Here is a 25082-nt window from a genome sequence, read left to right on the forward strand (position 1 = left end):
ATTAAGTAACGCGTTACAGTAACTACGTTATTATTGTGGTAACGAGCACGGTAACTAGTTATTATGCCAAAATCAGGAACGCGTTACTCGTTACTGGGATTTAGATAGGGTCGTTACTCGTTACTTCGTGTGGTGGCATCGCGGAGTTTCCACAGATTCAGTAACATTAGCAAGTGGTGGAGGCAGCAGGTGGATGAAGGAAAAGGGACGCAGAAGGAAAAGAGACCCGAGGCGGCCGCCGGTCCAAGTGTGAACTGAACTTCAGGTAAGAAGTTATGACCTGCAGTCTCTCTGGGTCAGATATAAACCAAGCTTAGGTGGAGTTTATTTTCGTTATTCTGACTTTTTCCGTACTGCGTGCTAGCTAGCATGACGGAGTTTCTACACAGCTGGGTGGGTGCTAGGGTTGCCAACCGTCCCTTAAAAAACGGAATCGTCCCGTATTTAGAAACAAAAGTACACGTCCCGTATTGAGCTAATAAGGGACGCACTTTGTCCCGTAATACAGTGAGAATCAAAAGTAGTCTATAAATGTTTATGGAATTAACGCTTTGTTTGAAAACATAATTCCCAGCCCCTCTCCTGCTTTGTGACCAATGAGCTGACAGCACACTTATGACAATTCGAGTATGACAATTCAGATTATCTCATTGGTCGAGGAAAGGTCGCTTGCGGAGGACAACAGATGACCACAACAAGAAGCATGGCCAACAGGGAAACAAACGCCGACACTGCGGTGCAAGTCTCGGACGACAGTAAACCTAAAGCTGGGCAGACACTGCGATTTTTTTCAGTCACGTTATTCAGCTCTTGCTCAAACTGCACGATTGACTCGCAGGGATTAGAAGTTTGCAGGTCACGATGCAGGGTCTCACACTATACCGCCCGATGCTCTGATGCGACCTGAGTGCTCACACTGTGCCAACATAACATGAAGGTTATAACAGAAAATCTGTCGCTCGCTCTCTCTGTCTCTCACTCACACAGACACACCACCACCATCAACTTTGCTAAATTGCTAATGAAAAACATGATCAGGCAGCTGTGATTGAGCAGCAGTGTAAATCCAACTATTTTCACGGTTGTTGTGGTCGTGATAATTTTGTGATGCCACATCGAAAAGGCTCGGATGAGCTTTCCAAAGTTCTACAAGTGCCTCCATCACTTGTGTCCAGATCACACGCTGCACAGCCGTGCTGCGCCGTCTTTTTCACCGATGTTTACGTGTTTGCGCATGAGCAGTGTGAGCGGCTGTGGTGACACCCTCACGAGCGATTGATGATCGGGAGCTGGTCGTGAGGTGTTAATCGCTTCTCGTTACCCCACGTATACTACACGACGCACGATGAAGGCCAAAATCGGGCCGATCACCAAATCGGTCGCACGACTCAAAAATCGGCTCAAAATGGGCCAAAAATCGCACAGTGTAAGCCCAGCGTTAGAGCAGCAATGTTTGTTCCCCTCAGAGAAAGAAAAGAAAAAAGGCTGCAAAAGTACAGGGAGGAATGGGAAAAGGAAAACACCTGGCTGGGAAAGTGCACGATAACACCTATAAAGCGCACTGCACTGTGTGCCGGCGCACTTTTTCCATAGGCATGCTTCTAGTGGTGGGCACAAGAAGAACATGAGGGGCGTGAAAGCTCGGGGAACCCTTAACCAATTTTTTGTCCACCAGGCCACGGCAGAAGCAGATATGGTATGTAAACACTGGTTTGTTGTTTAAACCCTCTGGTTAAGGTTAATATGGGCATGTGCGGTGAATATCAGCGCTATGTGGCCAGAAGTGTGATAATATCATTTATTTTGTGTAATAAACAACTGCAAGGATGGATGATTACAACAAATAGATGAATAATACATAAAAGTAATACATAGATGAATAATGATGATGAGTTAAGGTGCGTAATCATGGGAACAAGCGGGTTTACAAACAGGAGCAGCTGATTAGCATTAGAAAAGCTGAAATAATACCTCAACTGAAGCCAATTGTACTAAATGCACTATATGTGCACTGTTACAAGAATATTTTTCGTTCTATTGCTTTCTATTAATTTATATAATTTTAAGTTAAGCAGGACAGAGTTCTTTTAAAGAAAGATTTACTTATATTCTCAAAAGTTAAGCATGACAGGCTTCTGTTTAAGAAAGAGACCTGTTTTACTGTGTTAATGTTGTCATTTTGAGCTAAAAATAAATGGCTAAATGATCATTTGTTTCCCATATGGTCATATCACAAAGAATATGCATCTGCTTAAATCAAATTCAAGTCAAATGGTTAAAAAATAATTTCACACACACAAAAAAAGAGCTACCACACTGGGAAGGGTGAAGACAACTGGGTTGCCCGGCCCTGGCCACGAGGTGTCCCTTATTTATTTTTCAGGGAGTTGGCAACCCTAGTGGGTGCTATGAAGTTAATGATGTTGAACCTTATTTTGTTCATAAGTTATTAGAGTTGCCAACCGTCCCGTCTGGTATTCAGAGAAAATATTACGCGTTTCTTATTGAGGTGAAAAGGAACAGTTTGTCCCGTAATTCAGCTACAATGAAAAAGGCACAAAGCTGGAGTTATTCTGTGTCTTTACGCTGCACAGCTGCCTCTTCTTCTCTCATTCTCCCCCTCTCTCTCCCGTTTCTACTTCAATCATGAAACTGACCAATGATCAGCTGATCGGCTCTCTTGTTTGTTTATCGCTCACTTTGCGCCGAAAGAGGAAACCAGCGGATGTCGCGCTAAACAACAGCAGCACGTTTAAGCTTGATCAGCTGTTGTTAGAATTTATTTAATATTAATTTCTAGTATCAGCTGATGTTTGCTGGAGCCACAGCTGTAAAAAAAAAGCTGCTGGTCATGATATGGTTTGGTTATCTGGTGAGAGGGAAACATGAAGATGAAACCAGGAGATGTCCTTACTGGATCATCAGAGCTGAGCAGGTGATGGAGAAACAGGTTTACCTTTTAGGTGACATGAATGAGTTGAAGGGAAGTTATGAACTGTTTCTGAGAGACAAATAACACCAGGATCCTTTTTTAGGTAGCTGACAGCTGGTAACTGTGCAGGTGCGGATCTAGCAAAGTGTGGCCAAGGGGGCATGTAGGGCATTAACAGGGAATGGGGGGCACAAAGAAATACTTTTCTTTCTTATTCTCATTTAAAATGTCTAGCTTTTAAAAAATAATTATCTGAATCTTACAACAAACGATTGATAGATTGATGCATATATACCATCAAAACAGTGCACATCACTGTCACAACAGTGTTTGTTTTCATTCAAAGGCTTTATGATTTTTCCTATAATGGTGGGCCAGTTTCTAGTCAAAATGCCCGGGCCAATTTTCTTTCCCAGTCCAGCCCTGTATGCAGCTCATCTGCAGTCTGGTGTTACCTACATCTTCCTATTCAGAAGGCAGAATTTCTGAGTTCTGAGTACAATCAAAAGCACCACGACTGCAGTTTTTGTGTTGGATGTAAAAGGCGCACATGACTCTGTGACGTAGGCTATAATCATGGCAGCAGTCAATGACGGTCCAGGCGTGGGATTTCTCTCGTGGAAATATGCACGTTATCATATCCTTTCTATTGGTAGGTGGCACAGTGCACTTGTGGCAAGTAAGCAAACTAGAAGACTGGCAAAGTTATGGAAGAAACACATTAACAAGAGAATTCTGAGTAAAACCAAAGTTACTTTCCCTAGTAACTAGTTACTTTGAAAGTAATGAGTAACTTGAAGTAACTGAGTTACTTTTGAGAGAAGTAACTAGTAATGTAACTAAGTTACTATTTTAAAGTAACTTACCCAACACTGGCTATAACAGACCAAACTACTCAGTTGTGTGAGTCCACAGAACAACAAAAAGCGCAAACACCCAATCATCTATGTCCAGTATATTTATCCACCAGTGGATTGTCACAGCGGTAGAAATACCTTAAGCATGCTTGGTACCTAAGGAGGAAGAGTGTAAATTTGGGTGGTGTGTTAATGACGTCATTTAGTGTTATAAACATCCACTATGAAGGAAACCTAAAAATAAAAGTAAAAACATAAGTGAATAAAAATCTTCGATCTGGTAGATCTATTGCTGCCCATAATCATCAATGCCCATCAACCAAAGTGTAAAACCGCTGACTTAGGTTCAATCTACCGTGTACGTGAGCTAGGTCAAGGCCATTTACAATCACAAAACCTGTTGTCAAGGGGGGAAAAAAAGAGCGCATCACATTGAAATAGTTAAATCTACATTACTCACATCTTCAGCTTCATAAATTTAAATTAGGGGTTTCAGATTAGGTGCTAATGAACATTTGTTGGGCGAGCCAGGGTGATTTCAACTGCTGAAATCTAGAGTCTGGTCTTCTTTTTGCTGTTTGCTGTGTATGGCGTCACCCTGGGATGAGAACGCTTTTGGTGTCATCGTGCCAAGATCTAAGATGTCGAGAACTCTCAAAGGCACCCAGGAAGAGAAAAAAAAGAAGACTGTGGATACCTAAGAGTATAGTAAGGGATTTCAAAAGAGCTCCATAATACTTCACCATCATTTACTAGTGCTGTAGATTTTAAATGTCCATTTAGACAACTAGAGGAACACCGCATTCAGTATAATAGATAGTTTTAGGCCAAAATATTTTTATCAGAAAATCAGGTAACTTGAAGCAGTTAGCGTCATAGTGTACGCTTCCTGCTGTGTGACACTGACTTTAGATGTATGCAGAATAAACATCCTGTATGGTAAAAAAAACATCATACTAACAAAGATTGACGGGTATGAATGTAATAGGTTGATTCACTGCTTCTAGGACTGGGCAGCTTGCACTCATTGATTCTAATATGAATTCTGCATCATATGCAATTATGCCTGAAAGAGGCTCAAATATTTGTTTATCAATGTACTGTATCTCAAAGAGGCCAGAGATTGCAGTAAGGAGTTGGGTAGTCTAATTCTGGGATTCAAATGAAAAAGAGTGTATTTTAAAAAGATTATAAAAAGCTGAAAATAGACAGTCAGTTAAATCGGGCCTGTCTGCCACCTGATAAAGCCTAAATGAGTTTAATAAAGCATCACATAATGATGTCATTGCTCAAAAAGATTGTGTTTCAAGCTCTTCACACTTCTTTATATGCTTTGGGAGGAGACAGCTCTCCATCCTGTTTCTATGCCTGTCACTGCATCTGTGCTCTTGTCTGACTCCTTCTCCCATGTCCAGAGATGAGAGGGGTGGAAGAATGACTGCAGAGAGATGAGGGAGGTGGGAAGTCAATTGGAGGCCAAGAGAATAGGAGAAGAAAAGGAGGAGGAGGCAAGTGAGAGGAGAGGAGGTAAGGTCACAGATGTCTGAAAAGGAAGCTGTGAACAACATCTCTGAGTCACAGTACAGTCAATAGTAAGAGCAGAGAGAGAGAGAGAAAGAGGTCAGATGATACCAAACACACTGTGGCTAGCTAGGACTTGTAAGCGTGCAGTAGTAACTATCAGACCATTTGCCGTGGCAGGTTGGGAAGTAAGTAAAGGGAACATAAGCTATTATAGATTACATTACGAAAGTCTTGATTTATGCCTTATTTCTTTATATGTTATTTGGGGACAGGGGAAATGTGGGGAATTGGGGACAGCAATTTGTTGACACATGTGCAAACCCACATGGAAATACAGTATGTAAGGCAAAAACAGAGTTTGTACAGTTCTGACAAGCCTGAAAGTCAGTATTTGATAATAAGACCACCTTTAGTCTTTAACGCAGTCTAAGCTCTCTTAGGCAATCTTTCTTTAAGTAGTCTTCATGAACAGTTTTCCAGGCTTCTTCCAGGATATTTCAAAGCACATTTTTGTATGTTGGTTGCCTTTTGTGTCATTGTCAGTTAAGTGATGTCCCACACTGCTTTCAATAAAGCTGAGGTTCAGGCTGTGGGGAGGCCAATCCATGGCTGATAGAGTTCCAGATATCCTTTTATTGCACTGGCAGTGTGAGTCTAAAAAACTAAACTGTTGAAAATCTGATTTTACTTTTCTGCATTCATAATTATAGAGACTCACTGTTGTAGCTCTCTTATGAGCACCTGACAATTTAAACTAAAAATTTCTAATTTGGACACCTGACTCTGTGCGATCTGTTGCTACTGATTTTCAGTCCAGTTCTTGTGTAATTTGGCACACCATCATCATTTCTTACTGTTTGGCTCCTTTAAGAATGGCTTCTTGAGAGTCAGCCTTCCACTGAGACCATTTCTGTTGAGGCTTCAGTGAACAATAGGTGGATCATCTCAAGGGCCAGATGCATCTTTCAGTCACATGTCGGATCATTGCTGGATTCCCCCCCCCCCCCCCCCCCCCTCCTCCTATTTTTAAGAGACACGACTTCTTACATACTGCCTGCTGCTTCTTCTTTTGTCCTCAACTTGTCCAGATTCTTCAGATCTTTTAAGGACACACTCACACAGTGGTGAGACATGTTATGTTTTCAACTAACAGTTCTTTTTGGTGCAAGAATACAATTTTATGTTTGCCAAACTGTGTTAACTTTGAAATCTTTTATACATTCTTAGGTTGCATAGGTCTGTCAGAGCTTCCTCCTGTTTAAAGGGAGTTTTTCCTTCCCACTTTCACCACATGCTTGCGCATAAGGGGAAATGGTGACAAAAAAACAACACAGTTGTCCTTGAGTCTGACAAAGAGTCATACACCAAGCAGTAGGTATGCCATCGCCTTGATGTGCTCCTTTGTTGTGGCGTTTGTGTTGCATACAAATTACATCATGGGACTTTTGGCCACGTTGCTAGATCAACTGCGTGCACGTTAGGTTGTACTTGACTGAAATGGAAAAAGTCCGAAACCGAATAGAGTTGAGCCACGTGGCATGGAAAAGGACTCTAATTGTTGGGGGTTTTCTTTGTATTATTGTAGGATCTTTACCTTACAATATAAAGGACCTTAGGGTGGCAGTTGCTGTAATCTGGCACAGTACAAACAAAATAAAATAAAACTGAACTGAACTGAATTCATCTAAAGAAATGGGGAACAATGTGTTTTAACAAAGTTTTTAAAGATACAATGTAAAATGGTTTCTTTGCTAACTTTTCTGTTATGTGTAGGCATAACACTGGTTCATATCTTAAATTAGATGTTTGAATCTTTTATAGATCAGCGTTAAGTGGCTTAACCTCTGAAAATAGTCAGCTACAAGGACTGGACTGAAAAACAGTGAAAAATCAGCCAATGGCCAAAGAAAAACTGTGAAAGACCTTCAGAAAGCCTGGAGAATTATTGCTCAAGATCACTTAAAAAAAAGAAAGCCTGGGTCCTTGGAAGAACAAACAAATTAGGAACTTTGCCTCGTGACATTTGCAGAGTACTGCATTTTGGATAAATAGACAAGTATTTGTTTCTATTTATTTAAACCTGATGATCTGTTTCTTCTTAAACTGAGACATAGCAGCACAATACTGATGTTATCAGCTTTTATGGTGGTAAAACAAACTTGCTAACAAAACGTGGTTTGTTTGCACAGAAAGTGGGAGTGAAAGTATATTTGCATTTATTTGCTGCTTTTGTGTCAACATGGCCAATATATTGTGTTAAGCATTTCCATTTTGTTGTCCATCGACTCTTAACAGGAAATATTTGGCTCTTTAGCTGCTAATTGCTCCACTGTGTTCATTGGTATCTGTTAACTGGTGCTGAGCAAGAGCATTTCACTAAGAACAGCTGGCTGCTCCATCTGGAAGTAACACTGAGAGCAAGGAAAGTAAAGAAAAATAATAGCCAGCTGTAAAATTAAAACACAATTTGTATCCTGTTTATATATGAATATTTTATTTGATACAGATATTTGGGTTGTATTCATATTTGATTTCCCCCCCTTTGAATGTTTCTTGTTTTTAAAATTATATTATGCACCATGGATCATAAAACCACCAAATTATCTTTACTCCTAAAAGACTCTTTATTCCAGGATTTTATTACCATTGTACCAAGAGCATCTCTTTCAGCAAAGACAGATTTTAGCAGGTTGTGATTCATATAAAAAGGAGGTCATTAAAGAATAAATTGAGTTTATTAACCCTCAGTATAATTGTTGTTTTCAGTTTGTATATTTGACATTGAATTAACATGTTTGGTTTTCAAATAGACCTCGAATCAGAGCCGCACCCTTTCTGAATAAATAACCTACTTTTGCCACGCTGGACTGGTAGCTTTTCCGTTTGTTCCACTGCCAGCATCAAAGTGCCATGATCCCGGACCAAACTTGGAATTACTAATCACAAATGTGTAATTACACAGTTACTAATGCCAGAGTGTAACATCGAGAAATAGAATCAAAGTACTTTAACAGGTGCTGTGCAGACACCAGGTTCAGAATCAATCAGCGTGCTGGATGTGTGGATGTAGTTTCAGCCTTTGTGTTGGTGCCTGTGTGTTTGTGCCTTTGTTGTTTCCCTCAGCTGCTCTGTGGTGTCCTAATGGAGTAGGAATAACAACAGGAGATCATAAACAGCAGCTGTGCTCGGTCAGGCCACACACTGCACTCTACCAGCAAGCTGAACTGGTCTTATGAAACCCGCTCGAAGGTGACGGAGTGCAGCACGGAAAGAAGCAGAACACGATCAAAGCCATCAAAGTGTGTTTTCTGCACCTATAGTCTTTTATTCAACTTCAGGCAGCAAGTTCTTGGTTTCTCTTGTCCCTGGGTTGGTAGATCAGTCACTATTGTAAAAAATAAATTACATTAATTGGTGCAAAAAGTAAAAAAATGATCATCCTCCCTCTAGGATGCATGCTAAAGACTTGCCACAACAAGATAGACATTTTTGGTTAATGCTTATGGCTTACGGCTAAGAGGAAGCCATAAGCACTGTAAAAAGCAGGCAGTCAGTGTAGTAAAAATGGGAGCTACAGCTCCACATTTGTACGGCTCTGACAACCAGTCATGTCGCAGTTTAAATTCATGACTGTCCAGACATGATCTCTGACCTTTTGATTATAAAATGCCACCATTTTATCATTTTTCTTCTTGAAATTAGTGTCACAGTGATCTTAAGCTCTGCCCATCAAGTTCTACTTGGTTCAGTGTTCAGTCCAAGTTAAGCCAGCTAAGTAATGTAATTCTCTTCAGAGGATCCTGACACATTGGATTCAGAACAATGGGATGGATGTGATTATAGGGACCTTGACCTTTAGCCACCAAACTCTGAACAGTTAATGCCAGAGTCCAAGTGTCTGTGCAGACTGGCAAGCCAAAAACATAACGCCTCTGGCTGCGGCTGTCTCCGCCATAGAGGCCCAATTATAGCTGGGCCCCTGACATATTTTAGCAGAAACACAATGAATGAAAGCAACATTTAGGGTTATTTATATAGACTGGGTGGAACCAGTGTGCTGTCCTAACAGCAGAAACAGTGATAGAGGTGAAGATAAGATAAATAAGGAGGATGAGGGTCTGCAAGATTTAATGGGAAAGAGGGGGGAAAAAGAAAGACTCTGCTGATAAGATGAGATTAACTGTCCAAACCAGGCTGTCGTCATCAACACAGATCTGGACACATAGAATTAGCGGTTGTTGCTAGGACGACAGTAACCAGAGATACCAGCGCTGGTGTTCAATCACATGGTGAGGTCATTCGTCGCCCTCGGGAATCAAATCACCCATTATGGCCGGCCCTCTGTGCCCATTTATACATCAAACTGTGCAACAAAACTGGCCCACAGGTTTTCTGTGGATTATAATGAAGAGCCTCAGACTCACATCCATGTGACTGTTATGACCCAGATCGTAATTTTGTATTGTCTGTTGTATGTGATCCCCACCGCCTGGGTGTGGTGCTGTTAAATTTGCTCTGTGTTTTCAGTTACATAAGCTCTAGGTGGCAGGTTGCCATTGGCTGGAGACTGGAAGCATCAACTTTGAACTGAGACCTGGCTAGACCACCTTGGCTTTCCCTACTTCCTGTGTGTTGTGTTCGGTACAGCTGTGTGGACAAGTGTTCTTGGCTCTGAAAAAGTTAAATAAGTGTGTATATAATGTAAATATTGGAAATATATTTTTAAAAAAGCAGTCCTGGTGCTGTAGGTGTCGTCTTTTTAACAACCTTTTCTTCTTTTTAAATTGGGGAGGCAGCTAAGACACTTGAATTTTTTTTTAAAATGTATTTATTAATTTTTTTATAGGGGGTTATATAGTGATATAATAATGGATTGGATTTATACAGCGCTTTTCAAGGCACCCAAAGCGCTTTACAATGCCACTATTCATTCACTCTCACATTCATACACTGGTGGAGGCAAGCTACGGTTGTAGCCACAGCTGCCCTGGGGCAGACTGACAGAAGCGAGGCTGCCATATCGCGCCATCGGCCCCTCTGGCCAACACCAGTAGGCGGTAGGGTAAAGTGTCTTGCCCAAGGACACAACGACCAGGACAGAGAGCCCGGGGATCAAACCGGCGACCTTCCGGTTACAGATACGCTTCCCAACCCCCTGAGCCATGGTCGCCCCTGTTGTTTTGGCCGTGGCAACCCTTTCAACAATCCGTTATCTGTATTCACTTATCCTAATCACTTAAAGCTGGTCATCAGCGTGCCACGTTAACCCAGGGTTTCACTTGTTCACACGAAGAGGGTTGTGTTTAAAGCAACTGAGCAATTACAAAAATGGGTGAGATTACCGATAACATAGCGGCTCACTTTAAAAATGAAGATAAACTTAGAAAAATATAAAGCGGTTAAACACATAGTACAGACAGATAGTAACACAGCTGCTGCAGATAAAGCAGTGGAGTGAGCATGTATGAGAGTAAAAGTGCTGTACAGTGGTTTAGTGTTAAAAAAGGTCAGTAAGACTGGGAAAAAGCTGCTATATTAATAAAGGTTAGCGTATCTGAAGGCAGGAAGGAAAGTCGGATACAGTCTGTGTAAGTTAACAGATTTATCAATATCACAGCTCCGTCATTAAGACGCTGGACAATATCATTGATTATAAATTTAATGAAATTAATGCTTAAATGACAGTTCAGCTGCGGCCTCGTTTGTGCACTCTGGTATTACCTAAGCCGGGTGTAAAAGTTATGTTAATTTACCATCTATTATAACTAGTCTACATAGTACATTATGACAACTACCAACTCAATTAAACTACTAACTTCATCACTGAAAACTGGACATTGTGATGGTCTGTCCACATGAGACTCCACTGCGCTCATTCATTACGTACTGAAATATTGTATAAGCCCACAGTGTTGTGTGACAAGTCACCCTCTGTCATGCTGTTATTAACACAAATGCCAGCACAGTCACCTTGACTCTTATAACAGCTTATGGCTGGTCCCATGCAGGAGAACTGGTTCAATAAGCATTTTATTTTTGCTGGACTGTACAAGGAAGTCTCTCCAAAGTCATTACAAAAGCATTTCTTTCCACTTGGAAGCCATGTTGGTAAAAATTGCAGTCAGTTGGGTGGCTCCTCCACTCCAAGTATCCTTGGGCATGATGCTGAAGCCTGAGTTCTCCCTATATATTCATCAGATTGTGTGTGTGGATGTTAGATAAAAGCACTAAGGCATAGAAAAAAGTGAATGGGTGAATGAGGCTCATAGCAGAAAACATCGTGAGTGCTCAAATGGACTACGAGTTATTTTGACTAGCATGTCTAAATGAATAAGGAGAGAGAAAAGATATAACCTTTATTGTGCACGCCTAGAGTCTACCGTGATATCTGATTAAAATAAAAATAATAAAAAGTTTGTTGATTTGACTCTAAAGAAAGGTTTTAGAGGCTTATTTCTCTGCAGCTTACTTCTACTTTGCTTGCACAAAAGTCACACACAGTTATGGCTTCATTGATGGCACAACAGAAAGAGCCAATCACAATCACCCAAGAAAAATGTAAATTACACTTAGGTTTATCCTTATTATGTTAAAGAATAGATATGTCTGCCACCACATTGCTGAAACATGAACCTACAAGGTGCACATGTGTCACTGCAACAGCACCATTAGCATATTAATCCCGGTTTGGCTGTGATAGAGCCAATGATTGATTGTCTGGGGTGTGCAGTAGGACAGCCACTGTCTTTGCCATTAAATAGTTCTCATATAGATTTAAATTCTTTAGTCTTTGAGTGCTGTGTCTCTCTTAGTTAATGGATCAGGTTTCTAAGAGACTGTACTTTCTTGCAGAATAACATAGACTGTACTGAAATTGGTTACAATTATGGGCAGGTCATCAGCTGACTGTGCAATACATGCCTGTTCTCAGTGTAGCCTATATAGTTACGCCCATCAAAATTAAAGTTATGTATTTACTGTATACAATTATTTAGAGGAAACTACAAACAATCTAGTATAACAGGAAACATCTCGTGTGATGTTAGATCATACATTTGGTTATCCATAAGGACCATAAAATGGTATGGAATGGGTTAAAAATGGTTGAGCTGCTGCAAAGAAGAATTAGAAACCTAAAGAATAATGCCAGCAGGGAAGGTGTTGTTTCAGCTCACAGGGAAATGAAAGTGGGGGTTTATAACACCCCGCTGGTGTAAAGGAAAGCAGATTAAAATCAGCAGAGGATGATGGTGATAAAGAAGCGTGCCAGGGTGCACAGCAGTGTCCCAGATATCAGTGCAGGGTTAAGTGTAGGTGTTGTTTCTCAAAGCAAGATGTATGTTATAGAACCAGGTTAATGAACAAAGCTGTGTATGGCTCAGGGTCAGAAATATTACCTTAGATGTTCATGAAAGAACTGTGACATTAACTGTATTAATAGGGGGAAAAACATTATAAACATAAGTGCTAAAAATGTATCCATATTTAAAGTTGCTTTGGAGTCTGTATTAATGCATTTGAGTTGAGAATGGCATCAAACTCTGAACAAAGCTAGGCTACTTGTTTCATGTTTATCATTCATGACAAACTCTAGCTTCTTAATTAAACCATCAACAAGTTAAAACATTGTTTCTACTAATGTGGTGAGCGTGATAATGACAAATGAAGAAGGCAAGTCGACCGATGTACCTAAATATACTATTATATACCCCTCTATAAAGATGGGCATTTTTTAACACATCCAGATGGATGGCTGCTTTGACTGCTAACACAGGCATCTGTGCTGCTTCACCTCAGCTAACTGGAGTCAGTGAACTGGACCTCTCAGTTATGTTTGTAGTGTTTGTGGATTTTTGGAGCATTGTCAATGTAATTTCTGACAGTCTGCTGTGTGGTACTGCAGAAGCAGTCTAAGAAGCTCATGCTTCAGTTACATAGCATTATTACATAGCATTAATTAGCAAATACCTGTGTCTGCACATCGTTTAGCTAATAATGAACTATTTCTGTATTTCTGCTCCATAATCATGCAAATTCAGTGACTTCATGCTCTGAAAAGCTAACATGGTAGCAGCCAAAATGCTAATGTTGAAGCTTCAAAATAAAGAGTCAAAAACCAGTGGGTGTATAGACAGGCTATGATTAAAACAGTAACCTTTATTACTGAGAAATGCCAATCTAGGAGGGGCATTTCTATGTCCCACGTAATTAGGAGCACTTAAATATAGTGCCCTTCAACCAATATGACCCCGGTAGACTTATAACCTTTAGCAGTCAAACAAAAACAATAGATGCTTGGAAAAAGTAGTGTTTATGGCAGAGCTGTAATATTGGATCGCATTAGAAGTGGCCAGTGAGTGTGCATTGCCTTTTTACTACCTTCACTTTGTGCTGTTGTCTTATCATTTCCAGCATCTCCTCTCCTCTCCACCCATTACCAGATGTGACCTATCACATGTCCCATCTGTCTAATGCACCTCATATCGCCAACAGTGCCATCTCCTCAACAAAGTCCAGGCTTTCTCTTCTCTCTCTCGGGCTGCACACATGCATGCAGTGACAACATTTGGTACTGATTACCTCTTCGCTATCTGCTGTATCTTGGCTCTGTTACAGTTAGCTTCTTTCGGGCTATACACAACATCTGCCTCTGTCACCACACGTCTGTTCGCCACTATGATGCTGTACATCATCATCGTTGCACTTTAGAAAACAAAACTGATGCTGTGATCAGAGACGTGAAGATTAGTGGACGGCAGCTGGATGCAGCGTAGGTCACACAGTGCAGTGCAGTTGGCTTCTATATTTATGAGTTTTTCTACCTAGATGGTGCTTTTGCTGTGAAGCTGACTGCATTATTTATTTATATGCTAAACTCAACCCCAGATTAGGACTGACCTACTTATCTTTTCGGATAGCAAAGCTTGCTGTTTTCCCCACAGTATCTTTCATCAGGCAGGCAAATTTCAGCATCTCTTCCTTCCACCCCTCTGCCTCCTTTCCCGACTGCCTTCTCATCCCTCTATTTTCCCTCTTCTTGTCCTCTCCTAGATATACAGCCTGTCACAGTCACTTCTGTTGCTATGACGAGTCTGTTGGTGCGAAAGCAGAGTATTGTGCTTTCCAGACTACCACAAAAGATAGAAAGATGAAGGCTGGGAAAATAGTGGTGATGATGGTGACGAGCAGGAGGAGAAACACAAAAGCAAAATGGGGCGAGGCGAGTTGGAGACAGCAGGAGGTGAAAGAAACAACAGGAGGAGGCAAAAAAATGTTAAAAAGAAACAAGGTGGAGATGAGGTGCAAATGTGTGGAAGAGGTGTGAAATACGTTTCTGATTGTAAAGGTTAAAGATGAAGTTCTAGTCGATCTGTTTGTAAAATCAGAGTGAGGCGTCAGAATAACTGCTGTCTCCTTACTGACAAGGTGCTAATGAGCAAAGCATCAAACCTCACTCCTGAAAATGTGCCACCATCTGTGCAAATGACGCTAATGCTGATAAACAGTTACACTATCCCTGCGTCAACTGAACAATCAAACAATTTTTCACCGGACAAAGCAAAAGCAAACCCAATGTGAGAAAAAAAAATCTCTGAATGACCGCTTGAGACTTGCTCCAAAAGTGAGTCAATCCCAACAGATTTGTGCAACAGACATACTCGGGGAAAACGGTAGCTGGAGACTACGACACAACCAAAATTATTGTGACCCAAATGCAGTGCGGTGCCTTTAATGGTTACTTCAGGGACCAGTTGCAGTCAGTTGCCATCTTCGAAGTGACTTTGGTGCATCAAGATGGTGACCATTGAATAAAATCAATTAAATGCAACCTGTTTCTAATAATACAACAACTAACTGCGATGAACTGATTGAGGATGATACATTTGTGGCTGTCCACAAACACAAGAGTTCACATTAAACAGAAAACCTTGTTTTTGAATAGGAATATAACTAGAATACAACCAGTTGGCAACCAGTCGAGTCAAGTCTGAGTCCCCTGTTGTAATGAAATGTGTCACACATATGTAACACACATATGTCACACTTATGTGTTACTGAGTTTAACATTTTAGCAAACTCTGCATTAATGAATTACACAGCAGTTATTTGCAAACAGTCTGAGATTGGTTGCAGTCAGTCCAAGTCAGACCCCAGTTGCTTGGAGACAGGTTGCTAGGATTGAAAATAGTTGGTGACCAGCTGGTAAATCCGACTTGCAGAGCAACTACTGATATTTGCTAGTCACAAGGATGTTAGCATCCAATTTTTATTCTAGTGTGACTGAACCATTGTTTTGTGTTTTGAAGGCAATTATGTGCCAAATAATATGGCCTGTTGTCTGCCATGAAGTCTGTGGTTCAGTTCTGATGAATGAAATACTAGTATGTGGATTGTATGTTACTTCACACTAATTAGGAAGAATCCGTATTCATCTCAGAAAAACCCCTTACAATCACACTTTTAGGTTGTCATGGTAATCCTGTTGTCTTATATACTACCTGTCGTTTGCAGTAAAAACAAGCAGAGTGAAAGAAATCTTGATATAATTCGCTAAATCGCCTGATATATGATGTCATCATGTTATCTAGCAATCAAATACCAACAGGCTAAAATGTCCCATCTGATACAAGCATTGTTTCATTTTAATTTCACAACAGTAACTTTTCATTTATATCCTCAGAAGATCACACTGCAAATACAACCTGTTCTGCCCCACTCACATCAAAAACACATAAAATATAATCAATTAGGCAATTAGCAAATTAAATGTCCATCTTTTATACACAGCCTTTAAGTTTGCTAACACAGTGTATAGAGCATATACAGTGCACACTCCACAAGCATTATATTCCAGGGAGAAGATGAGGAATAGGATAAAAGCAATCGTTTCAACGTTCATCTGAGAAAAACCCCACAATCTTAGTGGGGTGTGTTAATCAGCAGTGTGAGTGTAAATAACCATAGTCAGGGAAAGACAGGAGCTGCCTGACGTCACCATCAACTGCTGCACTGTAGTTTAAATGTAAGACTTTTTTGTAAAGTCAGATGTTCTGAAACCTTGCTTGTGCCTGTTAGTCAGTGCTAACATTGATGCTGCAGTTCTGTGTCAGAAACTAAATGGCTTCTCTGTTAGAAATGACAATGCAGTTTCTCTCTTACAGGAATTAAAGAGCTTCCTAGAAAATGACGTTGCATGTGCACAGTCACGCTTCTGCTGTCTGCATGCTCTTCTATCCTTTGTTTCTGCCTTCAGGTGTGTGTGTTTGTTCTGCATGCATGTGTGTGTGTAGAGTCTAGAGTTGTTAGGATATCTGAGACATTTCTGTCAGGTGCTTTTGTTGGAGAACAAAAAGAAGCTTCCTTTGTGGCCTTATAAGATGACCACACATGTAAAATGCACACAATCACATCCACACAAGCCCACACAGCCCATACAGACATAGAACACACACAGCAATTGTTATAAATTGGAGTGGAACGGCAAGGTCGCGTTTTTGTGTGTGTGCTGTGACACCGTCCCCAGAAGATGATAAAGTGAAGGGGCAAGGCGATAAAAGGAGAGGAAGGGAGATCTTTCTTCTTAAATGATTATTTCTCCTTGACCCCAATTAGAAGAGCATGATCATGTGATTATTATTTTTTCTGTGCAAAAAGAAAAGATCCATTCTGCTCTGAGCATGGCTGAGGAGAGGACTGGGGAAAAAAAGATTTCACACCGGTGCAATAATAGCAAGATTCTTCAAGTGTCCTTCTGCATGACACTTGTGTGTGATGAATGTTGGTCTTTTTCTGGCAGCAAATCTCAACTGAATTGGTAATGTAAAAATGTAAATATAAGGGTCAAAATCAGGTTATTGACACTACCAGTGTCATTTATGTATATATAAAAAGATTCCCTCTTAAAGACAGAGATTCAACTCACGTAATAAATGGTTAATGGTTCTGCTGGGCTGGAGGGTTCTTCCAGTTAAAAGGGAGTGACTCTTTACAACAAATTTAATACAGCTGTTGCCAGTCTTTCTAGATACTATCATGTTCTTGGTGGGTAAATGTGACTTAGTGGAAGAAGAGAAATCTAACTACAAAACAACACATCTCTGTCTATCTCTCATGGTGCTAACCTTTCTCCCTACATGCATACAGATAAACCACTGCCTTTTAACCTTTGTTTCACTTCTTGCTTCTTACAGCTCACACACACCTGCTTCTGAATGTGTATGCAAAAAAACTTTCTTGCTATTTCTAGTTTCATGTGGTCTTTTCACTACATTTTAGTTACTTACCAACAGCAGAGGTGTGATAACAGATAGCTATCTGCACATCTGTCAGTTCCATTAATAGAAGCATATTGTTAATGACAATAAAAAGACTGATGGTGAATTTTAAGCTAAGTTCAGTATAGTGTGACACATTTACTGCTATTTGTTATAGAGCAGCAGTAGCTGCAGCCCAGTAAACAATGTTAGATGATTCAAGAGTCACAATTAAACAAGACTAGAGTGTAAAGTCATGCTAGCAGCAGGGAGCTACAAGTATGCTTTGAGGACATTTGAGCTAAAGCACAATATTAGCATGCAAAGCTAACACACTGGTGGTAATACTTAGATTTGATGTCTTATTGGGCTGCAAATTTAATTGACTTTACAGGAAGTGAATGCCTGTAGCATTTTTGCAAATACAATTATTGAGATGCTTTCTTCTAAAGTAAAATGACTTTTAAAGAAGAAAAGCTGAGGTTAGTGGGGTATAAGCCAACATTTGGCTCAAGAGAGAAAAGCTCATTCCACAAAATCACTATTATAGAAGCTGATTGTAATATCAGGCTGGATACCAGACTCACACTGATGCTTAGGAAACTTGTGCTTTAGCTTGAGCCCGAATAACCTTTAAACCAACCTGTTTCTTTATATTTTTGTCACACCCAATAGAAATTTTGAGAAATTGTTGAGCTTCTTAAAAAAGTGGCGTTATTTATCTTTTCAAAGGAGCAGGTGGGTAAAAGAACTTCAGTTTTTCCTTTGTAGTGCTAAGATTTATTTTATTTATTTCTTTGCTGTGGAAGAGAGGTGTAAAAGATACAAATGCAAACTAAAAGCTACATTTTATATTTTTATTGACCCAAATATTATGGTGCTTTTAATGCGCCCTGTCTGCAAGTAAATAGAGGAAACTGTTTTGATCCAAATATAACAGGTGTGCTCTGTCCACTGGCCCACCGTACTATAAAATACCTACCCGATAGAGCACCTTTAAATGTGGTCCAGATATATGAGTCTGAATGATTTTACTTTCTCCCCGAATCTTCCTCTGGGCTCTGCTGGAAAGAACTTTTCCAGGATACCCATACAAATATCTGAAAGCCTCAGCTATGTTTTGTGCTAGACTGATGTTAGCATGCTAAATGTTTAGCTAACATAGTGGTCTGTTTTCACTGTTAGCACGCTAGAACACTTCAGCTAGTATTTAGCTCTGAAATAATGGCTTGCCTAATTAAAGCATACCTAGCATGGCCATGCTCTTGCAGGTTTTATGACCAGTGTTGATGTTGGATTGTAAATGAAAACTAACTAAATAAAAAAACATCAACTTTACAATTACACATATTTTCTGCATTTACACCACAGAATTAAGAGCTCCGAATGAATATCCTTTTAATATGAGCCTGGTCACTGTGTTTCTTCCTCGCTCTGAATCTGTGCCTGCATGTGCGTGTGTGCGCGCGTGTTCGTTGCGATGGTTAAATGGGTGCCCACAACTTGGCAGAGCTCTGTTTAGACCTCGCTATGCATCTCAATGACTGCAGGGACACTGCAGAATGAGTCAAGCACTGTCAACACTGGAGAGAGCATTTAGTCTCTTCACCGGCTCTGGGTTTGAGTTTCTCAAGGCTAAGGCGTGTATGTGTGTTGAAATGTGCGTGTATGGGTGGAGGCGTAACAGAAAGAAATATTTTGCAAACCATCTTTCTGAATCATCTCATATGAAAGATGGCCTTTCAATCTGCAAGCGTTAGAAACTTCTGCCTCTCTGCAAACAACGTCACCGTGTTACTGTGACCTCTGTTAGTCTGTGCCACTTTTGTTTTGGTAACCTGTGTGCCCGGTGTCATTAGGAGTAAATTACCTGTCTGCAAAAAAATTGCATGGCGACTCATATGGATTATTATAGGTGGAGGTGTAACAATATGCTATAAAAGCCTCTTTGTGCTACTCAGAAGCATTTATAACTTTAAATCATTCAGTCATGTCATATCAATGCTTGGAATTCAAGCAGCTAGTAAGTAAAGTACCAGTGTTTAAACCATTAAAGGCCTCAATGCAGTATTTCTTTTTTTAGTTTAAAGCTTCACATTGTAAATTTGTGAAAATTTACCACCCTTATCAGTGGGGCTTGTGGAAACAGATTTACAGGTGTGGACAGAGGTTTGCATACACTCATCAGGGACATGAATATCTTGGTAATTTATTTTTTTTTTTTAGGATTTCTTTGACCTGACTTTTAAACATAAACCACAAACTGTCAATAGGGTTGAGATCGGGGCTTTGGGAAAGCCATTTCAGAAGTTTAATGCTTAATTCATTCAGAAAAAAAGTTTGTATGTGTGTTTTTGTGATTATTATCCTTTTGGAACACCTAACTGTGTCCAACCTTCAACTATCTAACTGTTAATTTGAGATGACCTTGAAGAAGGTGGTAGTCGTCCTTATTCATTATTTCATCCCATTTGTGCAATGTACAAATATCACAAGTAGCCCTAGAGCACAGGTGTCAAACTCCAGGCCACGAGGGCCGGTATCCTGCTGGTTTTAGATGTGTCCTTGATCCAAAACAGCTGATTTAAATGGCTAAATTACCTCCTCAACATGTCTTGAAGTTCTCCAGAAGCCTGGTAATGAACTAATCATATGATTCAGGTGTGTTGACCCAGGGTGTTAACTACAACCTGCAGGACACTGGCCCTCGAGCATGATGCTACTGTCACCATGCTTGACAGCTATTATAGTGTTCTTACTGTAGGTTTCAAAGCCTCACATTTACTCATGAAAACATTCCTCAAAGAACAGTTTAAAGCAATTATTAAAAGCCCAAAGATACCATGAAGAGTGGATGCAAACGTCTGATGACACCTGCACACGAATTAAAACAATTTTTACATTTTTTTTGTTCAAAAGAAGTAACACGTAGTTAATACGGTATGAGCATGCTATAGGCAGTTTTCTGACGTGCAAAGTTCCTGATGGTAAGGCTATTTAAAGTCTTCCTGCAGTTTGTAAACACAACATATCTCATCTGGATTGCAGCTACCAAAATATATTGTGGCACAAGTAACACCCTTTCCCCGAGGTTTCTCTCGCTCTGTTGCAGTCCGACTTTAAGCTCCATTAGGCATTGCTCCAGCAGTACTGACCTCAGAGGCAGTTTTCCTCCACTGAGGCACATTTCATCAAAATCCTGTGAAATGTTCAGCATTTCTACACTGAAACATACATCATCATTACCATGGTTTTATGTCCATCTATTATCGTACACCAGTGCTATACAGGTCTAAGAAGTGGTGTTCCAATAACCATTAAGGTGGCTATTCATGCCATCTGGTGCAACCTCATGGTTTGTTTGCTCAAACCTGCACCTGTATTTCAGATAAACTTTGACTCAAGATGTTGTTATTCTTATTTTAACCTAGAGAAAGTTTTTGAAGTTCAGAGTTAAAAGTCATTATAAAAGAGTTATAATGGATCTTGTTTGCAGCTCAGGATGACCTGTCAACTTTCTACAAAAAAGAAGGAAAAAAGTATTTTTGCAACACAGCTGAAGGCTCCTTCAAGTTCCTGTTCCTCAACTGACAAACTGTGACTGTAGAGTCCCAACAAAGGTTAAGAAAAGTGAAGTGCTTCACCTCTCTGTGTCAGAAAATAGTTTAAAGTACTGCTGCCAGCCTCTCAGTGGCTTCTATTTTCATCGGGTGTCTGATGACTATCCAGAGTGCAAATGAAACGCAGAAATTCTGAGTTTATTTACTGCCATTGAAGTTCTTCATTATGTAAAGCACTTCAAATGGTCTTTGTGGTTTTTCAAATGTGCTTCACAAGTAAACTTGCTATGCCTGTTGGTAAAGCTAGCAATTTTAAATCCTGCTGGCTTGGCTAGACTGACCACTTGTCTTTACCCTGCTTCTTGAAAGATATTTGATCTCATCAAGCCAATTCATAGCCTGGGAAAAGACACAGCTGTGACTCATTTGTGCAAAAAGGCATAATATAGACAAACGTACAATTTAATCCAGCAAACAAAACCGTAAACTTAAACCACGGCAAGCTGCTCTTTTTTTTTCTGAGAAAAGTGAGCAAAACACTAAGTCACAATACAAGCGGTGAGCTTGACTCAGTTGAATTCACAATAGAGGTGAAGACAAGCTGACTACTGCCTGGTTGTCATCGACGTGGCCGTGGTTGACTTGGCAACCAAATCTCAGTGGGATTGTTGGAGAGAAACAGACCGATGGTTATTAAGATCTTTTTAACTGTTGCACGTATTTGTCTGCATGTCAGCGCTGATGATGTTTCTGCGTGTTTACGTGGGCGTCTATGTGTGTTTCTCATAGAAAAAATATTGTTTCCGAGCAGCAGAATTGGTGCATAGCAATGTAAATAAAACCTGCATTTAGGTCAGAAGGTAATAGTAGAATTCAGTGACGAAGTGACGCCCAGGGTCTTCTGAGTTTTTCTGCGGAAAAGCGTCTTTTTCTGCACATTGTCGTCATCATTCAGTGGGCGCGAAACTCTGCTTGTTGTTTTACTGAAAGCTTGAAGGACACTGCAACATGACAGCAGTGCAGCTGTCCATATTAGTTCCCGTGCCTCCTCCTCTGCCACCTCCACCTCTCCTCCTCCTTCTTTTCCTTGCCTGGCTGCTTATCATACACGTTTCTCTTTTCCCATCCTCCTCAACACTGTCATCCTCCTCCTCCTCCTCTCACTTTTTTCTCTCTCTCTCTTGACTCATCATCCTTGTCCTCCCTTCCTCTAACGTCCTTCTCCGCTTATTTGAGATACAGGACCCCAGGGACTAGAGGCTGCAGTAAAACAAGTCTGATGGATTCAATATGTCCTGATGGAAGTCCTTGACCAAAATCTTAACAATATAGAGGAAACCTGGCATGAACCTGAAGTCTAGTGGAGCATATAGGATCGTTTCTGTCAGTGTTGAAGGGGAGAGTTTCTCTACGATTCACACTACTGCAAAATGCATTTAAACTCACAGTTCAGCAAAATAAAAGAATTCTAAGCTTGCAACAAGGTTAGGTACTGTATCTGTATGCAGATGTGGGGGTGGTATGGGTGGACCTCTGTGATGTCACGGAGTGAGCGTCCGTGAGGAGGCTGTGTCAGTGAGGTTGTAAATGTTTGATGGGGTTTGATCTAACCATCTGTCCACTACTGCTGGCAAAGAGAACGAGAACTACAGAGAGACCGGGTTAAAATAAGCACACATAGAGAATGGAATAGCATTAGCATGCTAAGCAAGATTACTAACATAGACCACTCATCTTTCAATGCACAATTCCTATACATTTGATCTAAATTTCATTTGACAGGCATCACGATTAAGGGTGTTTGATGGCAGGCCTGTAATGTTTGAATGGTATAAATGAATCTATATACAGTTCGATGAATTTGTTTTGCTGTACACCACAACAAAGGATTGTAAACCAAACAATCAGCTCACAATTAAATAGACAAGCTAACAAAACTTAAAATAAAAGGATCAGTCAATGATTGCTTGAGGTCTAGAGCCCATGGACAGCATCAAAGGCTGCATTTCTTTCTGTGAGCCACTCTGCTAGCCACCTTCAGTTACTGCTTGTTTGTGGGCCTCTGTACCTTCAGGTTTTGTCTTCAGTAACTGGAAGCACGCTTTAATGAAATGAAATCGAGGGACTGACTTTGGTTTTGAAGAATTTTCCATTTCTTTGCTTTGGGAAACTCTTGGGCTGCTTTTTGCAGTATGTTTCAGATCTTTATCCATTTACACTGTGAAGCGCTGTCCGATCAGTTTTGCATCTGACTAAATTTGAGCGAGAGTATAGCTCTGGAAATTTCAGAATTTATCCTATTACTTCTGTCACATAGTCACATCATTAATAAGCATTCTGTAACATTAAGTTAATTGGTGGTTTTAAATTGCCCACAGGTGTGAACGTGAGTGTAACTGGTTGTCTGTTTCTCTGTTTTAGCCCTGCAACAAGGTGGCAACCTGTCCAGGGTGTACCCTCACGTCCTATGGTAGCTGGGATCGGCTCCAGCGCACCCGCGACCCTGAATTTGACAAGAGGAGGAAAACATGGGCATTTCCTGTCTCATTTAAGTTTGCAACAGCTTACAGGATCAGCTCTCAGGATGATGCTGGACTCTTTTCAAAATGTTATTGGAATGTCTTTGCTGCAACGATGGAGCTGCATTATGAAGGTCCGCTATCTGCAGAAGAAGGAATCAGACACCTGTTACAAATATATCAAATTTAACTTCACAGCATACGCACTAAAATACACAACATTTCTATTGCAAACGGATGACCATACACTTGTAAATTAGCAATAAGATATTTCCCATCATTCTAGGAAATCCTGTAAAAACCTTAACAGGTCACCTGAGAAACATGAAGTTTTTACAATCTTCAGTCATTAACTGGAGACAACCCAGTAATGTCTGAGGTCTAATTCTGGGCAGGAATCTTTGTTATAATTTTTGCACACAAAAGATTCATTTTGTGTTTGTTTATTTGCACATGACTCTTATTTTGCTTCTATGACCATTTAATGAATAAATGACATGAATAAAAGAGGAAAGTGAAACCTACCGGTGGTGTTTGAGTGTATTTACTTTTACTGTTCGCGTGTGTAAAGCACTTAATTGTTTTTGAATGGAACTGTGCAAATAGATTTTATTGCTGTAAAGATGAAGAAAGAGACTTTGACATTTACTCTCCATTTATCCGTTTGATCTGCTTTAAAATGCCCTTCAGAGGGCAGAATTAAACCTGATTAATGAATCTGCTGGTTCGCTGTGGAATTTTGTGTGAGGAAAGCATGTGATGATTAATGTATGTTTACACAGAGTGCATGCTGCATCTTAATGAGTGTGTTTGTTGAATGTATGATACAGATATGCATCAGTACACACAAAATGCTTTGTGTGCATGCATGCAGGGACAACCCGTTGCACCCCACCCAGAAGTCACGTTGCTGTGTGCCTCCATGACCCCACAGACTGATGAGTAGTGCGATCATGTGTGTTTTAACTACCAGTGGGTTAGATTGTGTCAATAAACACAACACATCCTGGGGGTAAGCTGAAGGGTTTGGAGCTGGGGGGAAGCTTTCAATAGCTTTACTAAAGGGCCCTGTCTTGTACTTTTTCTTACTCCAAAGGTCATCAAGATTTTCTCATTGATAATAATGCTAACACAGCTCATAAAACAAACATCAACCAGCCGTATCAAAAAGGATTAATTAGATCCTGTAAACTCCTGTGACCTTGTGTGGATCTGTGACCTTCATTTTACAGTAGCCTTCCCTCAGATCATTTAGAAAACTACTCAGTCTTCTGAGATCAGCATTTTAATAGCACATTAAAAAAAATCTTAGGGCATATCATGTTATATAACTTTGCCCTTGTATCGTCCAGCTAGCTAAATACATACAGGCTTGACCCTTATAATGGACTAAACCAGAAAGCTATTAACGTCTTTTATTTCAGCTAGGGCTCCTA

General features: G+C 40.3%; 1 long non-coding RNA gene across 1 annotated transcript; it reads left to right on the forward strand.

Annotated features, from left to right (window-relative positions):
• LOC147320902 (uncharacterized) lies at positions 1–24224 on the forward strand. Its single transcript, XR_015131156.1, has 3 exons — positions 1–265; positions 5205–5316; positions 23549–24224. It is a non-coding gene; the product is annotated as an uncharacterized LOC147320902 (long non-coding RNA).
• Positions 24225–25082: the final 858 nt, after the last annotated feature.

The sequence above is a fragment of the Aulonocara sp. 'chitande type north' Nkhata Bay genome, linkage group LG10 (genome assembly GCF_057382095.1).
Source record: "Aulonocara sp. 'chitande type north' Nkhata Bay isolate Kocher_YH1m ecotype deep benthic linkage group LG10, A_spYH_male_GT1.1, whole genome shotgun sequence".
In the NCBI taxonomy this organism is placed as follows: Eukaryota; Metazoa; Chordata; class Actinopteri; order Cichliformes; family Cichlidae; genus Aulonocara; species Aulonocara sp. 'chitande type north' Nkhata Bay.